A 22,378-nucleotide genomic window follows, 5' to 3' on the forward strand; every position below is an offset into this window, starting at 1 on the left:
GACAGGTAGGACATTGTAGCAGACAATTTAGTGTACTATGATTAAGACAGACTGTAGGTGGCGTAGTTCCAGATTGTCCAAGCCCAAAATTTCGAGCCTGGTGGCATAAGGGATTCTATTGTGACCAGAGGAGTGGAGTATTTCACTCTTCTTGTGAAATACCTCTGGACCCGCTCAATTGTATTAATGTCCGATATACAGTGTATATCGAGAATTGATCTGACAAAAATTTTGTTCAGACCTAGGCTTCCGGAGAAAGCATAAATCACAATTTTAGTCCCTCTTTTATTTATACAGCTGAAAATTATGGCCATTAACAACCCCCAAGGCTTCACAGTCCGTGAAGGTTCCGACAGATGTTTGACTTGACTTGTGACTGTGAAATTTTTTGTCCCAATTTTCCAACAGAAATTATTTTATGTAGGGAAACTTGTGATACATGCAATAAGTATAACTTATATCAAGAAAAGATGTAAACACCCATACATTTATATCTTTATGAGTTACTCTAGTCTAAGGCCTGAAAAATAATATTCATCAAGAAAAGCAGCGTAATGAAATATTAAAGGGGCTCCTAATAAAGGAACACCCTCCATTGGCATTTTAGTGCCTACCTAAGAATCTTTCAGCTTCAAATTTACAGCAAGGTTGGAATACATATTAACAAGAAAATAATCCTTCCAAGTCAATTGATGATCATGGTGGGGTGGGGGATGCATTCAAAGTTTGTGAATGACAAAGGAGATGCCCCTTGCAGTGTACAGTCTATAATGAAGACTTATGTGGAGCCTGGAGCAGAATAATAGTAAGGTGACCAGATTTCAGATTGGTAAAGGGGGACACCATTGACGGGGGTGGGTGGGGGAGGCTTGATTAAAAATTGTAGGCGATTATATGACCCCAGGACACTGAAACCATCATAAATACGAATCTGTTGCCAAATATCAAAATTTTGATCACGTGACCATGAAGATGCTGCAACTGTCGCTGTGTGAAAAATGGTTGCTAAGTGTGAAAAATGGTTGCTAAGTGTGAAAAATTGTCATCAGTAACTTTGGTCACTAAATGAACTGTTTGAAAGCTAAAGCTAGCTTGCATTATAATGCCTTATGCTAGCTTACATTTTCAAGAGAGAGAAGCTAAACTCCTTATTAGAATAGAAATAGAAATGAATAGAGTAGAATAGAATAGAATAGAATAGAATAGAATAGAATAATAGAGTTGGAAGGGACCTTTGAGGTCTTTTAGTTCAATCCCCTATTTAAGCAGGAAATCCTATATCACTTCAGACAAATGATTATCCAACATCATCTTACAAACTTTCAATGTTGGAGCATTCACAACTTCTGGAGGCAGGTTGTTCCATTGATTAATTGTTCTAACTATGTGGAAATTTCTCCTTAGTTCTCGGTTGCTTCTCTCCTTTATTAGTTCCCACCCATTGTTTCTTAGTATAGTATAGTATAGTATAGTATAGTATAGTATAGTATAGTATAGTATAGTATAGTATAGTATAGTATAGTATAGTATAGTATAGTATAGTATAGCATAGCACAGCACAGCACAGCACAGCACAGCACAGCACAGCACAGCACAGCACAGCACAGCACAGCACAGCACAGCACAGCACAGCACAGCACAGCACAGCACAATATACAATACAGTATAATATCAGAGATGGAAGAGACCTTGGAGGTCTTCTACTCCAATCCCCCTGCTTAGGCAGGAAACCCTACCCCACTTCAGACAAATGGCTATCCAACATCTTAAAAACTTCCAGTGTTGGGGCATTCACAACTTCTGGAGGCAAGCTGTTCCACTGATTAGTTGTTCTGTCAGGAAATTTCTCCTCAGTTCTAACTTGCTTCTCTCCTTGATTAGTTTCCACCCATTGCTTCTTGTTCCACCCTCGGGTGCCTTGGAGAATAGTTTGATTCCCTCTTCTTTGTGGCAGCCCTGAGATATAGGAACACTGCTATTATGTCACCCCTAGTCCTGCTTTTCATTAAACTAGACATACTCAGTTCCTGCAGCTGTTCTTCATATGTTTTTGCCTCCAGTCCCATAAACATCTTTGTTGCTCTTCTCTGCATTCTTTTCTAGAGTCTCCACATCTTTTTTACATCATGGCAACCAAAACTGAATGCAGTATTTCAAGTGTGGCTGTCAGTGTTCCAAATAGCATCCAAAATTAAATCAGAGTCCAAGACAAAGTATTGCTGAAAGTTCCAATTTATTAAGAGAGCCATGTTGGCACATCTGGGGGAAACCCGAATCTGAGCTTTCTGGTTTTTCCCAACCCAGTTGAAAGTTCATGCTCTTGCCCCCATACCCACAAGTCCATCACATGGTCCAATCTTCCGCTGCCCTGCTGGAAGTTCTACCCATCCAGTTTCGGTCAGGTGCAGAGGTGTAGAGACAAAGGATGATATTGGATTCTAGAAAGGAATTTTATTTTGGCAACATAGCATTTTACTCCATCCTGGCCCCCTCCCATTTTCCCACAATAAAAACAGCATAGTAGAATAATAGAGAGTGTGGCAGGCCAAAGATACAAAAAGGAATATGGCTGCAGGCCTGACAGTGGCTTTGCCAAAGCATTATAAAGTGGTGTTAACATTTCACGTGATGTTGATTCTATCCCTCTGTTTATGCAGCCTAGAACTGTGTTGGCTTTTGTTGGCAGCTGCTGCACATGGATGGCTCCTATTTAAATGGTTGTCCACTAGGACTCCAAGATCCCTCTCAGAGTTACTACTAGGTACCACCAGGTACAACCTATACTATACATGTGCCTTTGGTTTTTCTTGCCTAAATGTAGAACCTTATTTTTTTTCACCATTGAATTTCATTTTGTTAGATAGTGTCCAATGTTCAAGTCTGTCAAGATCTTTGTGTATCTTAAGCCTATCTTCCAGAATGTCATCTGCAAATTTGATGAGTTCCCCATTTATTCCCTCACCCAAGTCATTGATGAAGGCCTAAAACAGAGCCTTGGGGTATCCACTGCATACCTTCCTCCATGTAGATGCAGTTCCATTAAGGATTACACGTTGAGTGCGGTTACCAGTTACGAATCCATCTGGTGGTGATGCTGTCTAACCCACATTTTTCTACTTTATCTAGTAGTAGGTTATGGTCTACTTTATCAAATGCCTTACTACAATCCAAGTAAATTATATAGACAGTATTCCTCTGGTCCACTAATTTTGTCACATTGTCAAACAATGCAATAAGGTGAGTCTGGCCTAATCTGTTTTTGACAAACCCATGTTGGCTTTTGGTTTGTTTGCTTTGTTTGCTTCTAGGCATTCACTGATTCATTGCTTGATTTTCTTTTCCGGAATCTTTCCTGTATTGAGGTCAGGCTGATAGGTCTGTAGTTTTGTGGATCTATATTTTTTTCCTTTTTTGAAGATGGGAACTACATCAGTTCTTTTCCAGTCCTCTGGTACTTCCCCGGTGCCCCAGGATCTCTGAAAGATATAGTTCAGTGGTTCTGAGATCATGTCTACCAGTTCCTTCAGAACCTTGGTGTGTAATCCATCCAGTCCTGGTGATTTTGAACTCTTCTAGGGTAGACAGGTATAAAGACAGATGCAAAAAATGAGTTAAATAGTTCTACTTTCTCCCTGTTGCTTGTCATTTCTTGTCACTTTCTCCCAGCAATGGACCAATTGTTTCCTTGACTTTGTTTTTAACATTTTGGAAGAAGCTTTTTGGGTTTTTTTTAAAACTTTTGTCACAAGTCTTTCTTAATTGTGAGCCTTAATTTTTCTCAATTCATCTTTACAGGCTTCGGCTATTTGCTAATATTCTGTCTTAGTTATTTGTCCTTCTTTCCAATTTTTATACTTGTCCTCTTTATCTTTCAGTTTGTCAGAGAGTTCTTTATCCAGCCATGCTGGTTTCTTTTGAAAGCTGTTGTTTTTCTTCTTCACTGGTATTGTGCTAGATTGGGCTTTAATAATCTCACTTTTCAAAATTTTCCAAGCTTCTTGAGTTGTTTTCCCCTTAAGGATTCTCATCCATGGAATCCTTCCCAAGCTCTCTCTACGTTTATTGAAATTAGCTCTCTTAAAGTCTAAGACTCTGACTTTGTTCCATTACTTGTGCTTGCATAATGTTGAATTCCAATATTGCATGGTCACTTACCCCCAAGGTTCTTGTACCTTCAACGCCTTCTATCATTTCATCTCTATTACTGAGAATTAAGTCCAATATTCCTTCTCTACTTTTTGGGAAACAAAGTTGTTTGCTACATTTGTTAGGAACCTGTTGGATCTTCCCCTTGGTGCAGAGTTTGTCTCCCAGTTGATGTCAGGGTATTAAAATCCCCCATTGTGATGTGCTCTCTACATACCTTAGTTATCTGACTAGCAAAAAGTTCATCTATTTCCTCTGTTTAGTTGGTTGGGCTATAGTATAGACCAGTGATGGCTAACCTTTTTGTCCTCATGTGTTGAAATCACATGCATGTATGTGCCCACACCCACAATGCAATGTGCACCACCTCCTCACATGCATGAGGGGTCATTTCCCCTCTTTAATATTGACTCAAATGCATTCAAGATAATTTTCATCGTTGTGCTCTATTTCTGTAGAAATGTAGTTATTTCTTATATATAATACAACTCCACCTTCTCTTTTATTTGGTCTATTTCTTTTAAATAATTTAAATTGCTCTTGGTGTATGTTCCATTTGTGGGTTTCATCCCACCAAGTTTCTGTAATGGCAACAATATATCTGCCCTCATTTACTTGAATTTCTAATTCATCCTGTTTATTCCCCATACTCTGTGTATTGCTGTATAGACATTTGAGTCCATTCTGACTGACCCCGTGTTTACATAATCTGTGTTGTGCCTGACTACCCTTACTTTCTTGCCATCTGTTTGATTAATGCACATGGTATGGCACTCACTATTAAGTGCTTGGTTTTGCTTGACAGGAAGGCGGATAATCTTACCCACACAAACATCTATGTTACATGCATTGATAACGCTATTAATTTTAGATTGCTAGCGACAGACATGTTCTGTAGCAATTAATTATCTGTCCCTGCTGTTCAGTTTAAATTTTTATCCAGAAAATCTGTGAATTTAATGCCAAGTAACTCAGTCCCTTTCTTTGATGGTTGCAAACCATCTACAGTTTTTCATTGGACCAGCTGCAGACATCATGACTAATAAAACCAAAGCCTTCCCTTTTACACCACTCCTTTAGCTACACTTTAAACTCCACTCCACTTTCTCTTTTTGTTCCTTATATACTGGCAAAACCTTGAAAAGATAAGTCTACAACCTATACTACTAAGTTCATACCCCAAGCTCTGGCAATCATTCTGCACAAAAAGTACATCTTTTGGGGACAGATCATTTGTGCCAGGATGTATAATAGCATCAACATCACAGTCCTTACTGGCATTCTTGACTATCTTAAGAATATGCCTCTTGTCTCTGCTGGCAGTAACACCTGGCAGACACCTGATCTCTTTCAAAACCTCCATATCCTTTCCTAAATTTATATCCCTTACGATTGAATCACCAACCAGAAGGTGGCTTCTCTTTTGGATACCTTGCATTTTTTGTGTGACTGGTATGTAATATCTGATTCACACTTTCCCCTTTCCAAAATAAGTTCTTCATCTCAGACCACAATCCCCTGCTTATCTGAGTTATCATTATCACAAGTACCTTGACCTGTCTCTTTAGTGTTCCTATTAAGTCAGCAAGGGCACTCTATCTGTTATCTTGGGACACAGTGAAAGCTTTGTGTTTATGGTTCACAGCTTTCACCCTGCTAGATCCCACAGTTTTTCATACTGCCCTTTTCCTCAGGATCTTTGTGGTAGAGGGGGCTGATAGTGCAGCAGCTCAATAAAGTGGAATGGCTGAATTGGGCACTTAATTTCTGCTTGGAAAGCACAGATTAAAGATTCTAGATAGGTAATCTGTCTATGTAGACTAGTAATTTGTTAACAAAGAGGATAGTATCCAAATTTGAAAAGAGTAATGTGAAAGACATCTGCAAAATAAGTATTACATTGAACTAAGTCAGTCATTCTGAAATAAAATAAAATCACAATCTCAAGCACACTAACTTTGAATGTATTACTGCTATTTTTGGTTTATATGTTTCACATGCCATCTGGGCCGCTACCTTGTCCTCTGTATTCCTCTCAGTCTCCCCCACTCACAGCCAGCAGCTCTTCCCACCAGCCTCTTGGAAATTAAAATCATTTAACTTAATTTAATTTGATTCTTGGTTTTTTGTTTTGACAAATATATTTAGATACATTGTATCTTTTTGCCACTGTTTAAAAGAACCTTTTACTAATGTCAGTAGAATCTGGAGTAAAAATAACATTCTAGGGAGTATATTCATCTTAATTATTGAGATTCTTCCTATTAATTACAAACCTATTTTTTCCAATCTGTTTAAGTCCAACTTTATTTTCTTCCATATTATATAACTTGGAGTTTTCATTAGTAAGAATCATTCCAAATACTTATCTTTTTCATAATTTTACGTCCAGTTTTACATTCCAATTTCCTCTGCTCTTCTACATTCATGTTTTTAGTCAGTTTTTGTCAGCCTCTGCTTCGCTTGCTTGCTTTCGGCTGCCATGGAAGTGGGGGGGGGAGGGCATGGTATTTGGGATGGGAATAATTAGCACAGGAGGATTTGTCAAACAGGGAGTTTTGTTCTCACCATAGTCTGCGCATGCTGATTGCCAATGTTTGGATCTGGTCAATGCCAACTGTTCTGCACACCAACCTGATGATGCTACTTGGAGATGCAACCCACATGACACCTAAAGGAGATGCAGATTGGGCAATGGGGTGGGGGTTGTTGGGGGGAGGGGGCTGGGCAAAAGTTTGATATGTATGATTTCGCACTTTTCTGCCTCAGACATTGCTTTACTTCGCTGCTATCTATTCATAACCAGTAAAAGTACTTTTAATTCCATAAACATTGGAGTGAGAGTTTTCTTTCTTGGTTACTGAGGGAGGCATGCTTGACAGTTTTGTTATCTTTAATTTATTTATTTTTAGATTCACAGTTTCTCCAAATATTTTAATCTTTTTCATATATTCAATATTTTTCCTTGAGTCTTTCAAAATCAATATAAAGTCAACAGCAAAAATTTATGTGCTTTATACTTATGTGCTTTAATTTCTACTTTATACTTATGTATTTTATACTTATGTGCTTTAATTTGTAAATTCCATGATTTAAGCATAGAGTTTCTCTGTAGAATAGAACTCCTCTATTCCTCTATAGGAATTAATATTGAACCCAGGTGATACAAAGACTAAAGAAGCAATTTCCATATTAAAATCTCAATTTGATATGCTGATCTCTGACCAGGTAGCCACCAGTTTATTATATGCTAAACATAATACTTTCTGCAATGCAAATAAACCCGGTAGATGGTTGGCTTATCAGATCAGGAAAAAAAGGAAAATTCGAAATGTATCCAAATTGTGTTACAGAGGGAAGGAAGTGTTTCAGCAGGAAGAGATCCAAAAGGGATTTCGAGAATTTTTTACAGAGTTGTATAAAGGGGACAAAATTAGGGACTTAGATATAAATAAATACTTAGATAAAGAGAAAATCCACCTAGTTAGCGAAGAACATAAGTATAGGTTGAACCAACCAATAACCTCTGGGGAAATCCTGCAGGTAATCAAACAATTAAAGCTAGGGAAAGCACCAGGTACAGATGGCTTAACAGCCGTTTATTATAAAAACTTACAGTTAGAAATGGTAGAACCTCTTAGAGAATTATAGAGAGTTATTATAGAACTTAGAGAGTTCCATCTGCCAGTCAGTGTCGACTGGCAACTACGCGGAGGAGAGCCTTTTCAGTAGTAGCTCCGACCCTTTGGAACGATCTCCCCGTGGAGATTCGTACCCTCACCACCATCCAGACCTTTCGCACAGCCCTCAAGATCTGGCTATCCCGTCAGGCCTGGGGATAAAGATCGTAATCCGTCCCCACCCGAATGATGAATGAATGTTGTGTTCTATTTCAATTTATGTATTGTTTATGTCTTATTGTTTTGTATTCCCCTCCCTATAAATTGTAAGCCGCCCTGAGTCCCCTCAGGGAAAAGGGCGGCCTATAAATAATAAACCTAAACCTAAACCTAAACCTGATTAAGTACCGAAAGAAGTAACTGATCTTCAAAACTGAATCCACTTGACAAACCATCAGGTCTCAGTGCTTTACCTATCTTAACTCTGTTAATTCCTACTGTTATTTTAAAAGATGTTTTTGAGCTGTTCAAAATTTGCTTATAATTTGATAACAACTTAGCAAAATTTTGAATTGATATGTAAACATCAATACATTCTAATGGAACGTCATGTTTCTTACATAGATAAATATGATAATTCCAAAAGTGTCTTTGAATTTTTTTATTAATATTCATGTAGGTCTTATTTCCTTCCTGAAGTTTAATTATTGTCCATTTTCCAATCTGTTTTCTTAATTTATATTCTAATCATCTCTCTGGTTTATTTGCATGTTCAAAAAAGTTTGCTATTTCATTTTTATAATTTTTAATATTTGAAACAATCAACAAAGAAATTTGTTGTTGCAATAATTTTAATTGGTTAAAATATGTTAAAATCTTCTGATGATTTCTGAAGTTCTCTTTCCCTCAGTTTAATTTCATGTAACGTATTTGGATTTTTTTGCATTTTTCATCGGTCTTCTTCTTAATTAATGCATAGATTGTATAAAATATACTCTTATCACAGTTTTACAGACATCTCAAACTGTTCTCAAATTGGTTATATTGCCCAGATTATTGTTAAAATAATCTTAGAGTACTTGTTACATTCTTTAACAAACTGCAATCTCTGCATAATAAAATCATTTCATCTCCATTTGAAATATTAGGCTCCAAATTTAACATGTAAAGTCATTGGGTTAATATCAGAAAAAAAAATCTGGAAGAATATTAGCTTTAATTGTTTTATGAAGCAAATTTTTGTAATCCAAATCATATCAATTCTATAAAAAGATTTATGTTTCTCTGAGAAGAAAGTGTAATTTTTTGCCAGTCCATTTTAAACCAATTATTAAGGAAATTATTGGTCTGCAAATGAGATTTATTTCTGTGGGATATGTTTCAACTAGAGAGATTCAGTTCCAGGAATGTGGAATTTTTAATAATTTCTACATGGTAAGGATACAATCTCCACTTTTCCACCCTATAAACAAGCACAGAATGAACAGAAGAATTAATGGCTGAACAGTAATGAACTTAATGGGCTGAACAGTAATGAACTGTTCCCTGAACTGAATTGAACAGTTCATTCTATAATGTTCATAATGAAATGAATAGTATAGAATGAACTGGAAAATAATTAATTATAGAATCCCATGAAAACCACTGAGTAATGAGGTTGCAGAACATGTTGGCTCTAGCGCTTGACTTACTTTAATCCAATTATTCAAGAAATTATTGACCTGAAAATGAGATTGATTTTTGTGGAGTATGTTTCAATTAGAGGAATTCAGTTTCAGTGACAATCCTTTGTCTGTTTATTGGTGTATTTGTTGTAGTTGTATCCTGATTTCCATCTGGGAATTCAGAACCATGCATTTTGACTGATTGCGGTAAGGGAGGCCATTTATTTATTTATTTATTTATTTATTTATTTATTTATTTTTATTACATTTATATTGCTGCCTGTTCACCCATGGCGACTCAAGGTGGCTTACTGAATATAAAAACCACAACTAAAAATGGTAAAACTAATTTTTAAAAATCAAATAAATTAATGTAATAAAATCACCCCCACCTCCCATCCCAGCAACAGCCGATCACATGAGCCATTTAATATGCTCCATCCTTCTCTGGGTTCTCCAGGTCTACTGGCAGAACCAGCTCCTCAGTGCTTTCTGGAAGAGTATTAGAATGGGAACTGTTCTAATCTCGCAGGGAATGATGTTCCAGAGAGAGGGCGCCACCACGGAGAAGGCTCTTCTTCTGGATCCCACCAGGTGTATCTCAGGGATTGGACCCCCAGCATTCCATGCCTCCCCACTCTGATGGGTTGAGTTAGGAATGTGACCAGCAACAGACAGTCCCTCAGATAACCTGGTCCCAAGCCATGAAGGGCTTTAAAGGTGACGACCAGCATCTTGAATTGCACCCAGAATCAGCAACAAATGCAGGCCCGGAATTGTGATACATGTGCCCACCAGTATCTGCACAAAACTGTGTGAGCCACCACATTTTGCGCCAAAATGTGCAAAATGAGCTTCTGAGTGCTCTTCAAGGGTAGTCCCATGTAGACCATGTTGCAATAGTCAAGACAGAAAGTGACTATGAATAGGGATTACTGGTCAAAGAAAGGGTGTAACTGGTGCACAACTCACAGTTGCGTGAACGCCCTCCTGGCCGCAATCGTCACCTGCTATTCAAGCAGGAGTTGTGGATCCAGGAGAACCCCCAGATTATGCACGGGGTCAATTTGGAATAGTTAGTGCCAATTCTCCGTGAGCCAATGAACCCCAAACCCAAAGCCACTCAGTCTTGCCAGGGCTTAGTTTCAATCCATTGCTCCCATCCAACTCCTAACAGCCTCCAGGCACTGTGAGAGGGAAGACAACGCATCACTTAACTCACCATGGGCTGAGACATACAGCTGAGTACCATCAGCATATTGGTGATACCTCAGTTCATGGTGATGGATGATCTCACCCAGAGGCTTCATATAAATGATGAACAGGAGTGAAGAGAGTACCGAGCCCTGCGGTACCCCACAAAGCAGTGGGCTAGGGCTGAATCTCTCCCCTCCTATCAATACTGATTTACAGCAGCCTCAGAGGAAGGAAGTGAACTAGGATAGCAGAAGGCTACCCATTCCCATCCCCCGAAGCCACTCCAGGAGAATACCGTGGTCGATGGTATCGAAAGCTGCTGAGGGGTCAAGTAGAGCATGGATCGATGGCTTTCCATTCCCACAATAATAAGTAATAAAGTTTAGTAACATCTTTGACAAATCCATAGTTTATAATGTTTAAAATTGTGTAAAGCTCAAATCTAATTGGAATAATTATATAATATTTTTCAATGTTTTAATGTATATTTATAAATAATTTATAAATTATTTTGATTCCAAAGCCATCTCTAATATCAGTTGTTTATATTACCATGGCAGTTTAGGAACTGAGAAATATTTGTTTTTATATTGGTAATGGAAATATGGGGTTTAGGGAGATAATTAAAATAATGATGTGCATTGTTTTAATCCAAGCATCTACCCCTCTATCCAAGTTAGTGGCCATTGCACAGCTCATGTATTACTTATGGCCATTTTGTTGATGTCTTTGTCACCACTCAGTTTGACTACTGAAATTGGTCCGAAATAGAATTGCCCTTGAACCAAATCAGAAAATTAACAGGTGGTCCATAAAGCAGTAGCTCATCAGTGGAGTGGAGTGGAGTGAAAAAATTGAACAAACCATGGAAATTTTCACCAAAACAAATATATTACAAGCAGTCATAATCTGAGATACAATAGGTCAAGAGATAATGCAACAATAAAAATGCAAAGATAACATTTTCCTATGCATTTGCAATCTGATCGCTAGATAGTATCAAAGTATATCTGTAAAGTAGGAGTGTCAAAGTCACGGCCCACTAGCCGAATGCATCACACATTGGCCATGCCCATCCTGGGCTTAGCGAAGGGGAAAAAGTTATGATAAGCCACGTGATATGTCATGGCAAGTTTGACATCCCTGCTCTAAAACCAATGAAATTGCTTCCTCTACCAGTGATACCAAGAGAAAGGAGATACATGGTAATTTGATCTTTGTTGGAGACTATATTTAGTGAAATGACTATTCATATGGCCACATTGGGAGGAGTAATATATTTTTACTATAAAAAAACAAACCTATTTCCTGCCATGTATTCTCATCTTTTATAATTATAAGAGTATAGAACACTATGTGCTTGTTGGATGCATTATGATAGTTGCTTGAACACTGAGCCGTGATTCATTCATGAAAGGGAAAAACAAGATTCATTTTGTTTGCAATACCTGTCCACCTGCTACAAAAAGCCATATCTGCTAACTTCACTTTAAGTTCCCATTTAAACTTTAAATTTACACATAAAAGCTGAATAACGTTTTCATTAGTAATGGAAAGAATGAAACAGTATTTTAAAAAATCATTTTTCATCAAGAAGCATTTGGTGCTATGTGTGAAAATATCTTCAATCTCACATTTCATTAGTTTTTGGTCCTCATATTTGTATTTCATTGGGGACCTGTATTCTGCACGAGTCAAAAAGAAGGCTGTGAAAAAATTTACAGACCCTTGTCATCCTGGACATAAACTATTTGAACTCCTACCCTCAAAACGACGCTATAGAGCACTGCACACCAAAACAACTAGACAAAAAAAAGTTTTTTTTCCTGAAAGACATCACTATGCTAAACAAATAATTCCCTCAACACTGTCAAACTATTTACTAAGTCTGCAGTATTATTAATCTTCTCATCGTTCCTATCACCCATCCAATGGTGGGATTCAAACTTTTTTTTTACTACCGGTTCTGTGGACATGGCTTGGTGGTGGATGTAGCAGGGCAAGGATATTGCAAAATCTTCATTCCCTCCACATTCCAGGGGAAGGATACTGCAAAATCTCCATTCTCTCCTGATCAGCTGGGACTTGGGAGGCAGAGAATAGATGGGGCGGAGCCAGTCAGAGGGGATATATACCGGTTCTCCAAACTACTCAAAATTGCCACTACCGGTTCTCCAGAACTGGTCAGAACCTGCTGAATACCATCTCTGCATCCACTTATGACTGTATGACTGTAACTTTGTTGCTTCTATCCTTATGATTTATATTGATTGTTTCCTAATATGATTTGATTGCTTATTTGTACCCTATGGCTATCATTAAATTCTGTACCTTATGATTCTTGACAAATGTATTTTTTTATGTACACTGAGAGCACAACCAATTTTGTTGTATTTAGGTGCAATGACAATAAAGATTATACTTATATGTCTAGAGTCTAGAGAAGTGGTGTTTGTCTTATTTCAGAAAAGTAGTCTGCAATACTATTGTCCCATCCTAAAGGGATTATTTTATAGGACATGATGAATGGGATGAAATGATTAATTAATGAAGTCAGGAATGGCTCTTTTTTTCTGGTCACCATTCCTCTACCACTTTCAGGCTAGATTTAAAAACTGAGCTCACTATAATGTATAATTTGTAGTTTCCAAATCATGATCTAACCTTGATGTTTTGCATGAACCCACCAAATCTAGTATAGTCAAAACCTCACCATTAAGTAAAACATAAATTAATACAGTTTGTAATCCCAGTCTCTCCTCTCCAGGGATGGGCTGCTACAGGTACACCCGTGTTCGGGAGAACCATAGCTAACATTATGGCCAGTTTGGAGAACCTCCAAATCCCACCCTTAGCTGGCCCTGCCCACCCAGCCCAGGATTCTCTACGTGGCCCATTTTGGATGTGAGGTAAGTACAGGGCCTGCATGGAGGCTCAGAGAGGGGGGAAACAAGTCTTCTGGAAGGCCTCCAGAGCTCAGGGAAAGCAGTTTTCACCCTCCCAGAGGCTTGAGGAAAGCCTCTGGAGCCTGGAGAAGGTGAAAATGCCCCCCCTGCCATTGTGCAAGAGGATGGCTGCCCCCACCCAGCAACTGGGCAGAGAACCTATTACTGAAATTTTTGAAGTCCACTCCTCCATTTCTTCACTGTCCATTCTTACAGGATTTCAGTTCCTTATTTCTACTTTAAACCATTACTGATTGCACATGAGGTGTCTTTAAAGGGCCCTGGAAACTATTAGCTTCGAAAGATAGAAATTGAGAAATGCTGGAATAGCGATATTAAGTGCCCTTCTTGTTGAGATAAAATTCAAAATAATATTTTTTTCACTCTAAGGATCTGTAATGATTTGAACTGGCTGATTTAAGTATCTCTTGTTCTTTATCTGAAAATTATCTCTGATGCCCTAGTGAGGCAGAAGAAAGGAAGGAAGGAAGGAAGGAAGGAAGGAAGGAAGGAAGGAAGGAAGGAAGGAAGGAAGGAAGGAAGGAAGGGAAATTTTTTCTTAATAATTTTTACTGCTGCCTGGCAGGAAACCTCTCAGACCCAAAGCAGGAATCCAGAGGATAAAGAAAGTATTAATAACCTAGCAAAAGGGAGAAAAACCATTTTTTTAAAACAGATCTTACAGGTTACAGACAATATTCAAAATGTTAATATTTTTTTAGAAAGAAGTTTTAATGCCTATTTATTAGAAGTAAGCATTTTTCTTTTCTTTAATCACTGCAGGAAATTAACCTTACAACTCTAATAAACAATTTGTTGTCATCTGTAGTTTTTAAAGTTTTTCAGTGATTCTAAGCATATATATAAGATATTCAGGCTTAAATGTTATTTGGCAGAAAGTTGACATATACATCTTTTAAATAATCTTTATTTTAGGATATGATAAAACAATGTTCTTACACATTTTTAATATGATCCACAGATTTGTTATGTCAGTCCAGCTAACAAACTAATTGGATTAAGTGAGACTTTTGTTTGATATTTGTTATCATTTTAAAAATCTACAGTGCCTACATGGTCAATAGGGTGGAAAGGAACGGAGCATATTGACTTTTGAAAGATAGTGGAGAGAGGCGGGGTTATGTTTTTATAGCCCCTTTCCATTAGTGATTAATGTAGCTGCCGATCTATATATATAGAGAGAGAGATCACTAGTAGCAGTTCAAACTTCTACTCTGGGGCAGCCAATTGAAGACTTCACTCTACTACTCCAGTTAACCGAAGCTCTTACCAGAGACTGCATAGCTGCACTCAGGAGTGTATCTCTCAGTAAGTATGATTTCTTCACTACTTCTATCACTTGGCTGCATGAAACAGGTGTTTTAAAAAGAGAGAGACTTAGATTTCAGCACTTTCTATGTACTGCCATCTTTGAGAGAGTTAAGAGAGTATGCCTTAATAAAATGTATTGTGGACCTAGGCTATAATTATTTTCAGTGATCTTTTTTTTAAAGTAGTAATTTTGCTGAATTCTCATTGCACAAAGTAATAGCAATAGCAATAGCAATAGCAGTAGAGTTATATACCGCTTCATAGGCCTTTCAGCCCTCTCTAAGCGGTTTACAGAGAGTCAGCATATTGCCCCCAACAATCCGGGTCCTCATTTTATCCACCTTGGAAGGATGGAAGGCTGAGTCAACCCTGAGCCGGTGAGATTTGAACCGCTGAACTGCTGATCTAGCAGTAGCCTGCAGTGCTGCATTTAACCACTGCGCCACCTTGGCTCATGTAAACAACCCCTGATCATATCAATCAAACTTCCTTGATTTATTGCTTAGCCCTCTGACAGGCTTTTTGATCTAGAGGACATCTGATTTGCAAAAGAAGAAAAAGGAAGAAACTGTGTATATTTACAAGTGTAGATGCACAAAAAGAAATCATGTAATCAGGGCTTGCAAGGTATCCACATAGGTCCAAATATTATGAATGCATTTCTCAGCAAAGGAACTCGGGGGGCGGGGGGAAGCATTAGCAATGACACTGAAATTAAGTAAATAGAAAATTATATATAAGTGGAGAAAATAAAATGTAGCGAGGTTGTTGTGCTGCCAAGAGTAGGCTGCTATATTAGTGGGTCAACAATTCCATGAAAAAGCATTGCACTGTAACTTTTTAAAACTACTTTCTTTTGTTTTTCAGAGGAATCAACTAGTAAAAATTAAAAAGTACAGAGAGCTCATTCCCATTCTCATATTCATCTCACCCAAGACCTCAGTTATTTAATATAGATATTTTTCAGTATTATTGGTATGGAGTTAACATGAAGTGTTTTTCAAAATTATGGGAAATTTTACTATAACGTATGAAAAAGGTTCTAAACCCTTCATAGTATCTCTCTCTCTCTCTCTCTCTCTCTCTCTCTCTCTCTCTCTCTCTCTCTCTCTCTCTCTCTGTGCGTTTGTGTGTAGGTGTGTTTGTGTGTGTGTGTGTGTGTATGCATTCTAGGTATCCAACTTGAACAGTAGCAAAACTATTTTGAATTAGAAAAGCAAAAAAGAGATAATAGAATTTTAAACTCCTTTTTAGCCCTTTAAATTTTATCAGATGTATATCCTATCTTTCTGACAAAATATGTTTTCACAGTTCAATGAGATAGATTGATACTGAGAGAAAAAACAGTGAATGAGAATGCTGTATACAGAACATATAAAACAGAAAATCCTTATTGCAACTTTGTTGAAAAAAATAAATAATCAGGATTAAAGACAAAAAGCAAATCTTTATGCAGGACCTTTCTTTATCTTATTTGCAGATTCATTATATTTTTTCCCCATGATAAGTTTGACCGCTGATGAAGACTGTTGTATCATATCCCACATGGCAGTTCTTGATATAATCAATTATGTCAGTTGAGATTTTTATAACCTCAATTCATAAACCCAGATAATAAAGGAACCTTTGCTTATATCCTTTTTAAATTCTTCTTTTCCCCCTGGTCCTAATTCAATGTTGGGTCTCTAGTATGATATCTAAAGTCATTATGTATTGCTAGAATGTTCTCTTAATGGACCAATGTCTTCTTAGTTAGAGTTTTGTTCTGCGTTTCATTTAGAAGTTCAGGTGATGTATATGGCACCTTCTCCTTTACTATCACCCACAAAAAAAATGTTCCAAGGTAGGGTGGACTACCCCAAAACTACAGTAGTGGGCCTGGATGGAAAGTAATAGAGAACAAATCCAGCTGTTCATCTGTCATCATTCCATGGATACATGCAAACTTATTACAGATGGGTGTAGCATTAATGGGCATCATCTGGAGACCAGGGCATCTGACAAGTTTCTCTTGAGCCCAGAACAGGGGCAACTGACTTAGAACAAGTACTTGGTCTGTAAAGCCATAGATAAGAGAGATATTGCTCTCTGTGATTATTAGATTTCTATTTGAACCCCTACCTTTTCATCTTCAGAGGCCCACAATGTCCTCATTTATTTTACTAGTCTCATTTGCTCCAGGCTATCACATACTATCCCAACATTAGCTGATCCATGCAGGACATTTTTGTAGGCCTTTCCTGCTAGATAATCCTTGTCTTAAAACAAACTTTTAAAAAGTTTGTTTCATGACCATTCAAAATTACAATGGCACTGTAAAAAGTAATTTATGACCATTTTTTCACACTGTTGCAGCATCCCCATGGGTATGCTATCAAAATTCAGACTTTTGTCAACTGACTCATATTTATGATTGTTGCAATGTTCTGTATCGTGTGACCCTCTTTTGCAACTTTCCAACAAGCAAAGTCAATGGGGAACCCAGATTTACTTAATAACAGCTCTCCCTGCAGAGCCAGGGCACCTCTGCTGCTGCCGCCGCCACCACCACTGCCATCTCAGCATGGCTTTTTTGGTGGCTTCCAAACTGAGTCTTCCAGCAGTGGCCGCTCTAAGCGTATGCTCTATGGTTGTATGCTCTGCAGGCAGCTCGCCCACAACCATAGAGCGTACGCCCAGAGTGGTCACTGCCGGGAGACTCGGCTTGGAAGCCACCGAAAAAGCCATGCTGGGATGGCAGCGGCAGCAGCGGAGGTGCCCTGGCTCTGCAGGGAGAGCTGGTCCAGGGCATTGTGAGGCTGGGAGGCATGTGAGTGAGAGCGGAATAGCCGATCACGCAACCCTTCTCTCCAGCCGTGCAGAGCGCCATTCACTGGCATTTCGAATGCGCCAAGCCATGGGAGCCAGGTGGCGGCAAACAGGCACTCACATGGCTTGGTGATACCCCTAGATCAGTGAATTACGCTGTACCTGGCTGGAAAGAGGGGTTGCCGGGTGGCTGCTTGTGAGCGTGGTCACTTCATGGCTGTTGTGTTGTGCTGTTGCGACAGCGCAACACAGCCATTTGCCCCTGAGGCTGTGCTCGGCTCTTTGGGTGCCCACTTGGAAGAGAGCAGCCACCTGGCAACTCCCCTCTTCAGCTGGGCACAGCGCTGCTCACCAACCTAACGGTATCCTGAAGGCGCCAAGCAACATGATCACCTTTGCCTCCCCCCCAGTTCCTCTAGGGATACCGCTAGGTTGGTGTGTGGTGCTCTGCCTTGTCAGAGGTGGGGGGTTGTCCAGGGGGCTTATTTGCAGGGAAGGGCTTATATTTTTGCCCACCAGAAAAATGTGGCATTGCCTTATTATCAGGACATGTCGTATTTTTGGGGAAACACGATAGAGAGATAGGGGTGTGTGTGTGTGTGTGTGTGTGTGTGTGTGTGTGTGTGTAGAAAAAATATTTAGAAAATGTGAAACTGCCTAAAAGTGGGGGATATAAGAAACTTCCCCATTCACTTGCCCCCCAAAATTGTGAATGCTCCAACACTGGAAGTTTTAAAGATGTTGAATAACCATTTATCTGAAATGGTCCAGGCAGGGGATTGCACCAGAAGACCTCCAATGTCCCATCCAACTCTGTTATTCTATTCTATTCTATTCTATTCTATTCCCAACAAATATATTGAACATTAACGGTTCATTAGTATCTCTTAAAATACAAGCAGATCATTCCATATTTTAGTCCATTCTCTGTAAACCCATCTCCAAATCTTCAACTTTCTTTCTTAGTCAGCAAAGATCTAGAACAAATGAACAAAAATACCTAACTAAACAAGTCTATAGTTACCCTTTGTATTTAGTGTACATTCCCCTTGTACCTTTCTCTACAATTAAACATTGAAAAAAGGAATGAAAAACTATGAAACATTACCAAAAATAATCATCCCTTATTTAGATATCAAAAACTAATGGGGTCCAAAATATCCAGTCCAGATAACCATTAAACATTACCAGAAATAAAAATTCATTATTTAATCATAATCAGATAAGTCAATTTTATATTCTTGTCTTCCTCCTCCTAACCATACCTGTCTCATAAATAAAATTCTGATTTCTCCTCTTGAAATTCTTATCAACTATTAAGTCCAGTTGCGATTTTAATGAAGTAAGTCCAACAAATATGTTACAGTTCAATTTGAAAGGGTAATCAACAATATCTTTTTCAATTTTTGAATTATCATTCAATTGCATTTTTTAATCTGTCTCAGTTGTCTCCAGAGGGATTTTGTTTGTCTTCAGTGGTAAGTTTTGTTTCCAGTAAAAAGTTTCACAGGCTCATAAATCAAATGTTTTCTTTAAAGTAGACATCTTGTGTTCTGGCAATCTAACTTCAAGGTTTTGATTTATAATCGATATGTAACAGCTATCCCAAATAAAAGGTTCTTTCTAATCAACTTCATAACTTTTCTTTTTTTTTTCTCTCTTTATGCTTCCAGAGACCTTTAAGCAACATGGAATCCAGAAGTTTATTTTTTCTGTTGGGCTTCCTCTTGATGGTGAATTTAGTTTATGGCAGTCCTGAATTTCAACGACGTGTCGTTAACGATATCGGATATTATAATGAATATTGCTCTGACTTCGCTTCTAGGTATCTGATAAGATTTAGGAGTTTGAGAGTGCTGACAGTTCCTGAATTCTGGGTTTTCATGGAGGCCCTATATAACAGTCGAAGCCGTGGCGCGTTGTTTGAAAGATCTTACTTTAATCTCATTCATGAGTTTCAAAAAGTGTATATTGATTGTATTGTCCCAAGGCCACTTGGAGAGGGCAAGAGATAAGTAACATCCAAGAGATCAAAGACTTTACAAGGTAAAAATAACCTGAATTTTCCTCCTTTCTATTTGGTTTTATATTAATGGTTTTCTCTTTTCCTGGATCATTTTAGTCAATTTTTACCTTACAATTATTGTTATATTGCAAGCAATACAAAGGACCTCCTTTATGTATCTCCAGATGAGAGACATAATGGAGGGAATCTTCCCTCCTTTCCAATTTTTGATAGAAAAAACAAATTCTATCGAATGTGGATTCCAGTCTTAAGCCTCAGGGGGCCATGGGATTACAGCCAAATTGAAACATTGCTGATTTCTTTTCTGTATTTCTTTCATATATTACTGCTGAGCACTTAATGCTTTACAGTCTTTTGTTACACTAGTATCTTATAGAGTTTGGGAATTAAACATCGTTTAATGTTTTAAATGAACTTTGTGTGTGGAATCTTCCTGGATTCTGAATACCTACTTAATCAACAGATGGCAGCTGTGGCTAGAAAGGTCTTTACTACAGCTTCATCTGGTGTTCCACTCTATTATAGATTGGGGAACTCTTGAGGTCCACTCTAATCACCACACAGCTTGACTATTACAGTGTGTTCTATGTGGAACTGCCCTTGAAGATTAAAGGAACTTTAACTTATCCAGAATGCAGTATCCCAAGCACTGATGGGTATGCTTCGAAGTGCCCATGTAACACTCTTTCCACACACAACACTGGTTGCCAAATTGCTTGTGTGTGTGATTAAAACTGCTGGTTATACCTATAAAGTCCAATATAGTAAAGGGCTTGGTTACTTGAAGGATCAACCATCTCCCTTGATATCTGGCTGACTGACTCAATCTGGCAGGGTTAACACTTCAATTAAATAATGCCATCTATTATAATCCTGAAAGCACACTTTCTGTGCTACAGCCCCTTCCCATTGGAATAAGGTTATTCCGGAGATCTGACTGGCTTTTGGTGGGAATGACTGAAGCCTTCATTAAACCCAGGCTGTTTTTCTTTGTTACCACCTACTTTTGTCCTTTTTATCCTTATTTTGTTTCTGATTCCCCACACCCCCATGTTTTAAACAATAGGTTTGCTGGGAATCAGGCAGCATACAAGTTTAATAAATAATAATAATGATGGTATTTTTACTTATAATAATTGCTTTCATGGGGATTGAATTTATATTCATTCATAAACATTACTAAATTTGAAAAACTTTGACAAGGGATTTTAATTTCAACTTTATGTAATATTTTATAAATGGAGTATTAATCATTAAAGCAGATTATAGGGTAAATCTGACAATGAGAATGTTTAATTTGCATTTTTATTTGTACGATTATTACTATTTTAAAAAAACAAAGCTGTTCTCTTTTCCAATTATGAACAATTTATATAATTTTAATATGTCTTACCATTTTCTCTCTTTTTCCTAGGCAGATTCCTTGAACCTTAAACATAAAATGAGGCAAATTTATAGGAAGCATGTGGCAAACTAAAGGCAAAAAGAAAAAGAAAAAAGCTTGCTTTGTCACAGATGATTCTGACTACTATTCCTTGCTTTTTCTGATTTGAGAAACATGTTGCATATAATAATTACAAATATGATCTTTTGTTGTTAGAGTTTTAAAACTTCCATTTGCCAGTTCCAGTGCTTTATAAATGTTGAGCACTTACACTCTCTTAGGAAAAAATGTATCTTTAGAATTAACATGTTTATAAAATTCTTACTCATTCCCTTTGGGGAAAAGTGCTAAATTCAATGGAAATCCAATATATTTATATAGATTAATAAATGATGGTGCAACATCAAGAAATATATTTTGTACATTTGTCTCTTACAAATGTGTTACATTTCATTATAAGACATATGAGAGGGCAATGTGTACGTAAAGCATGGTTGATTTGATTTTCTGTGCAGTCTATAATTATTAATTTTGTGATTCATGTTGATTATTACAAATTAAAATATGATTTTCTGCAGTAAAGATTGAAATAGTGTTGTTATTCTTTCAAATGTAATTCTATTAACTTTTAGTAGTATACTTTTATTGATTTAACATGATCAAGTCTCTTCTGTAGGGTCAAGTACTTTTCAGTGCACATACAACAGTACAGGAAATCATCACCATTTGAAATTATGGTGCTGAAAAATGTCCAGTACTCACACTTATGTCTGCTGATTGCAATTCAGGCATTTGGCAACAAGTCCCTTTTATTTTATTTTATTATTTTATTTTATCATTTTATTATTTTATTATTTTATTATTATTATTTTATTATTTTGTTATTTTATTTTTATTATTTTATTATTTTATTATTTTATTATTTTATTATTTTATTATTTTATTATTTTATTATTTTATTGTTTTATTGTTTTATTGTTTTATTGTTTTATTATTTTATTTTATTATTTTATTTTATTATTTTATTATTTTATTTTTTATTATTTTATTATTTTATTTTATTATTATTTTATTATTTTATTATTTTATTATTTTATTATTTTATTATTTTATTATTTTATTATTTTATTATTTTATTATTTTATTATTTTATTATTTTATTATTTTATTATTTTATTATTTTATTATTTTATTATTTTATTATTTTATTATTTTATTTTATTTTTATTATTTTATTATTTTATTTTTATTATTTT

General features: G+C 37.0%; 1 long non-coding RNA gene across 1 annotated transcript in view; it reads left to right on the forward strand.

Moving 5' to 3' along the window:
- LOC148045786 (uncharacterized) overlaps positions 1-21,338 on the forward strand; it is a 29,643-nt gene extending 8,305 nt beyond the window's left edge. The window contains exon 3 of the long non-coding RNA XR_015696235.1: positions 21,153-21,338. This is a non-coding gene — a long non-coding RNA (uncharacterized LOC148045786). The remainder of the gene's footprint in view (positions 1-21,152) is intronic.
- Positions 21,339-22,378: the final 1,040 nt, after the last annotated feature.

The sequence above is a fragment of the Thamnophis sirtalis genome, unplaced genomic scaffold, assembly GCF_051295495.1.
Source record: "Thamnophis sirtalis isolate CommonGarterSnake01/CBP01778 unplaced genomic scaffold, rThaSir2_p1.2 scaffold_4, whole genome shotgun sequence".
In the NCBI taxonomy this organism is placed as follows: domain Eukaryota; kingdom Metazoa; phylum Chordata; class Lepidosauria; order Squamata; family Natricidae; genus Thamnophis; species Thamnophis sirtalis.